Raw genomic sequence first — 6,000 nt, 5'->3', positions numbered from 1 at the left:
AGACCTATGAGACTATGTGGCCAGCTCCTGTCTGCAGAAGAGATGAGAATGCAGAGGGGGTACAGGAGCTGGTTGAATGGACACGGGAAATACAAGGCGGAGAGAAGGAGTGTGCTGTCACATTGTAGGGAGAGCAACTAGGGTCACATAACAATATTCACAATAGTCCTATAAAAGTAGATATTACCATTATCCCCTTTTTATGAAGGAAACTTAAACACAAAAAGATGAAATCATTTGTCCAAGGCTCTCTGCCTCAGAACCTGCTCCAGTAGCCTAGGGGGATGCTTCTTTAAGAAAAGTAGCTCCACTGTGACTGGTTGAACTCTCATGACCATAAATCCAGAATGCTAATTGGTACAATCTGAATGCCCCTTAGAAGCAAGGATGGCAAGATTTCGACTCCCTTGCTTTGGACCCTCATCAGGAAACAATGACTAAAAAGGAACATCATGCTTGGTGAAGTAGAGGACCAACAAAATCAAGGGAAACCCTCCATGAGATGGATCGATACAAGAGCTGCAACAATGGACTCAAACACACCAACAATCAAAAGATGGCACGGGACCGAGCGCTATTTTTTTTGGCTCTACGTAAGGTTATCATGAGTCAGACCTGAATGGATGGCACCTAAAAACGGCAATAGCAATCAGTCCCCTTCCTGCCAACAGCTTCCCTTCTTAAAATCTCAGCTTCTGTGACTAGAAGAGAAACCCTGTCCCTGGGGTCATTCCCTGGCTCTCCACTATTAGGTGATCCCCCTCTACCCCCACTACCACCTCCTCAGGGTGTCGCCTTGCCACCACTTTCCCTCTGAGCAGAGCCCCAACTCTCCACGGCCCCAGGCCTTCAGCTGTTGGCACATTATCATTAATGGATCAGCTCCCCTCATAAGGTTTCCAAATAGAGGCCTGGCCTGCCAGATCGTAAAGGTTAGGCCCTTGTATTCCAGAGGGCTGCGTCAGATGAGGAATTCTATTAGAAAGCTTTGCATCTGGAGTTTTCTAATGGTGCCTTCAGGCAAAAAAAAATTAAAATTAAACCACCAACCAACAGCCCCTTCCCCACCCTCCCCATCCCAGCTTTCCCCACAGTGAGATTTCTGACTTGGTTAAACAGAATCATTAATAAGCAAGGAGGAAATCACTCCAGGCAATTTGCTCTTGGAAATGTAAACTGTTAAAACATTTTGTGGTGCAAGCATTCAGAAAAGCATGCATTTTCTCTACTGTTTCGTGATTTCAGGGGATCAAAGCTTTTCTGGTAACATGGAGCAAACGTTAAGATGGTCAGATCTAAGGCTATGGTGGCCACGGTGCTTTATGATGAAGGTGGCATCTTGTGTAAGTTTGGAATCCAGAGCTATCATTTACTTGAGCTCTCTCTGTTCTCAGCTACCTGATTCTCTCCTTAAAAATATGATTTAATCCCAGGAGCACTTATGAGGAATCCTTGGTCCTCTTAACCTGTAGGAAATCGTTGTCCAGTGCTGTCTCGTACACACTGTCTCTGTCAGCCTCTCTCTCTCTCTCTCACGCACACACAAATACTGCTCACGGGGGTGGAGGTGGTGGTAGGGTTGAACCTAGAAAGAACCCCAGAAAGAAGTGGTTTGAAGGCCCCTTTGAGGGCCTGGCTGGCTGGGCCCGCATGGAGGCAGGACTGTGGGAGGAGGGGACGAGGAGTTTTCTTCACAGGGGGTTCCTAACCTGTCTTTGTCTGAGGACTGGGCACCGGGCCAGCCCCAGCCCCAGCCCCGTGGATTGCCGCTCTTGGCCTCCAGCCCAGTGATGGATCTGACTGTCATTTCCCTACCCCGCAGTGAGGCAGGAGACAAACTGAGAAGAGGGATGAGGAGGAAAAACAGAGCCTGGTCTGGGAAAAGAGGCGGGCATGGTGACACTGGAAGTTCCAATCTGGTTTTGTAGGACACAGCTGGGAGGTGGGGGCCTCGTCCCGTCCCAGTACCCTCTTGTCAGCCCCCCTCCTCTGTTAGACCCCATTATGAATAACCAGGGACGATAACGACTCCATCAGAAGGACCACCCTGTGGTCGGGCAGCCAGAGGAGAGGCAGGAAGGCTGTTGCTCCATCACATCAAACAATGAGATGCTGGTTAGGGCCCATCTTATTTTTAAAGACTTCCTGAAAAGGGAAGTCCACAATCTTCCCAAGAATGAATTCCAGAGTTTAATGCCTCTCACAAACAGGAAATTCTTCTTTACACCCAACTTAAATCACTCAGACAACTCATACAGCCCCTATGTACTTAAAATATTATGCCATAGACAGGGAAATAAGAAACACTAAGCAGGAGACAAAATGGCCACTTCTGTGAACTTCTGGAAAAAACATGAAAGATACCAATAATAATTAGTACACTGTCCCGCTTTGAATTTTTTTCTCCAAAATTTTTATGTATGGTTCTTGTTTATGAATATATTTCTCTTAATTAAATTATAGTACCTTAGAGATGTAAAGAATCTGAGAGCTCATCTTTTTCAATTCCCTTTATTTTCCTGAGAAAGAGATGGAGACCCAGAGAGGTTAAGTGACTACTACAGGTCACACAGGTAGAAGGGGCGGAGAAATGACTAGAATCATGCAAACCAGGCCGCTCTCTCTCTTTCCTCTCTCTCAAGTGCCATCCCTTCCCTGCCTTTCTCCGCTTCAATCTAGTTTGAAAATTTTATCTCTTCCTTCCCATGGCACCCAAGAACCCTGGGTGGTACAAGTGCTTTACCATCAGTTGCTAACCTAAAGGTTGGCGGTTAGAACACGCCCAGTGACTCTGTGGAAGAGAGGCCTGGTAAACTGCTTCTGTAAAGATTACAGCCAAGAAAACCCTATGGAGCTGAGTTCTGCTCTAACACATGGGGTCGCCATGAGTTGGGGACCGACTCCACGGCAGCTATCAACTACAAAAACACGAACATCCATGGCACCCAGCTCAGCTCATATGTTTATTCATGTGTATCTCCCACTAGACTGTAAATTGCATGAAATCATAACCCATGTCTATCTTGTTCTTATTGAATCCTTAAAAGCTAGCAAAATGATTGGATTCTAGTAGGTCCCCAACAAGTATTTATAAAATGATTAACAAATTAGTGGGAAACTGATAACATCGGTGTTGACATAGCACAGTCAGAAAAATAATAACCAGGTGGTAGATTGCAGAGAAACTGGAAATGCCGTGGGAAACCATGTTTTGATTTCATTGGTTTTTCTGTGTGTAGTGGGTCATGGGTATTGGTGCTTGTGGAAGAAATCTGAATGCATATCTCCAAGGAGACAGTGATTGGGTAGGATAAAAGCTTGGTAATTTTTCAAAAGCCTTTCCCACTCTACAGGTGAGAACATTTCAGAGTCTATCTACAAGATGTTGAGCATTTTCATACACAGAAGGAGCCCAGGTAGGCTTGAAAGAAAAGCCTTAGCTGGTGAACACCTCTCAGAGACTGGGCCTGTCTATAGTGTTCAGAGTTGTTATGCCTCAGTCATGCCTTCCTTTAGGCATACAGTCTTCCAGACTTCTCCAGGCTAGGGTTTCCCAAGAATGGTATGAGTGAAAGTCATTAATGTGGTTCACCAAATATTCCCAACTCTCTGCTCTCTGGGCACATGGCAGGATTGAACTTCCTGGTACTTTCACAGCTGGGTGAAATCATGTGACCAGTTCTAATGAATGAGTTGTGAGAAGAACTTTTAGTTGTTGCTGGTTCCAGTCACTCTGAGCTCTCTTTCCATTTGCCACAGCAACCAACAACATTCCTGAGAGTAGCTGCTCCCTTAGCCTGGATCCCTGAGTAAGGAAACATTGAGCAGGGCCCCACAATGGAAATGGAGGTGATCAAGGGGAAAATCTTCATAGTTCTAAGCCACTAAGATTTTGCAGTTATCATGCAGCATAGCCTAGCCTAGAGGAGATGATGCGTGAGTTAATTGTGGCGCAGTTGTTAAGCACTCGGCTGCTAACCTAAAGGTAGACAGTTGGAACCCACCAGCTGCTCTGTGGAAGAAAGATGTGGCAGTTGGCTTCCATAAAGATTACAGCATTAGAAAACCTATAGGGAAGTTCTACTCTGTCCTGTAGTGTCACTATGAGTTGGAATTGACTGGATGGAAACGGGTTTGGTTTTTTGGTTTCAGTGGCTATGGCATTTAATAGTATTGAATCCTATGAAGAGAAATTTACTCCTTTTTCAGATCTCTTTCAGTCATTCTGGTGAGTCATGGCCACCTTCCTTTTTAACAGAGAACAGAACTTGGGCTCAGAATACGTGGATAGAATCTAATTCCATTGCTTTGTTTTTGCATTTTCTTAGTAGCCTCTATTTATGAAATGTGGTACCGTATTTTTAACATATATGGTAATGTTATAAAATTTCTCTTGAAAATATATTTATTTAGATAGCTAACATTTCTACAGTGCCTACTATGCGATCAACGTATTCTAAGCTTTTAACGTATATTTTTCTTTTAATCCTTATAACAATCTTAGGAGGTATGTACTCTTATTATCTCCATTTTACAGATGAGAAAACTGAGGCACAGAGGTTAAATAAATAACCCGAGGCCCCCTATTCAGTGACAGTCTGAATTAGAATACAGACACTCTGGCTCCACAGTTTATTTTCTAAGTTGATTTAAAGAAAAATGTTATTATTCTTATTGTTCAGGTGGTGTGTCCTATGGCAAAAACTATGCCCCCCCCCGGGAGGGAGGGAGGGAGGGAGGGAGGGAGGGAGGCCGACGGAGAGAGACGGAGGGAGACGGAGACTGAGCGCGCCCCCGCGCGGGCGGGCGGGCGCGCGAGGGACAGAGACAAACCCTTGTGCCGAGGGCTGACTTTCAATAGATCGCAGCGAGGGAGCTGGTCTGCTACGTACGAAATCCCGACCCAGAAGCAGGTCGTCTACGAATGGTTTAGCGCCAGGCTATGAATATAGGGCACAAATGACTGAACTTTGGAAATTGCTCCTTGCTAAGCCAGATCTTTGCCTCTTTGTCACAGAGTGACCTCTCATCAGACTCGCCTACCTGTGTTCCTGTTAGGGCCAGAGAGTCCTTTGCCTGGGTTCCAGCACAGAACACATGATGCCCAGGTAACCAGGACAGTACTCTTCTATGCGACCTTAGAAGGGAAAGGTATTTGTGAGGGTTTGAAGGAAAATACAAGGGGCTATAAGTATTCAAAGAAGAGGGAGAGAATGCCCATTTGTGTGCTAGTGTTTGTTTATCTTCAGGGAGATCCTCCTTCCAGAAGCACTAGAGGTATTGGCACCCTCTCAACAGATGGATTAGGGTCTCACCACCCCATACGCAATGGCAGCTAGCTCCAGCTGCTCCCAACTCCTCTCTGTTTAAAGGGCTTAAAGGAGACACCTGGATAATGATCTATTGATTAGCTATAAATTTTTCCGTATTTTCTTTTAAGGTTTTTCGGTTTTTAGAACGTATTGTGCAAACTAATTTGTACAGGGAAATTTATAATAAATTTCCCCCTGAAATTTATTTACATGGAACACTCCAGTTTCTTTGTGTGGTGGGTTGCTAATGTTATTAGGAAGCTTTTCTATTTGAGATGATAGTGGCTTTAAGACCTATATATTTCTGGGGGAAAAAATAGCTTTAGGGATAAGCAGGTTTGAAAGGGAGGGCTTTCCTCAGCCAGGGAATACTCACTCTGGCTTTTTCTAATAGGAGAAACAAGTCTTTCTGAGTCTCCCCCGTTCTTGGGCCATCCTGTCTTTGCCATATATTTTATAGTTGCACTGCCTAAGCTTCTGGAAATGAGAGCTTCTGGAAATGAGACTAGTGGTGGAGAAACCACAAAAGAGGCTCAGATTCATATGTCATTCAAATGCACCATAATTGGTGGTGGCGGTTGGGGATGGGAAAACCTATATTCATTATTGGTTAAGAGTAGAAAGCATGAGTCAACAGTCTAGTTTCTCTTAGTCTTGTTACCTTGATTACCATTTCCTGGATAGTGAA

Source organism: Elephas maximus, chromosome 9 (genome assembly GCF_024166365.1).
Source record: "Elephas maximus indicus isolate mEleMax1 chromosome 9, mEleMax1 primary haplotype, whole genome shotgun sequence".
NCBI classification, from domain to species: Eukaryota; Metazoa; Chordata; class Mammalia; order Proboscidea; family Elephantidae; genus Elephas; species Elephas maximus.
Note: the sequence above shows the minus strand (reverse complement) of the source record.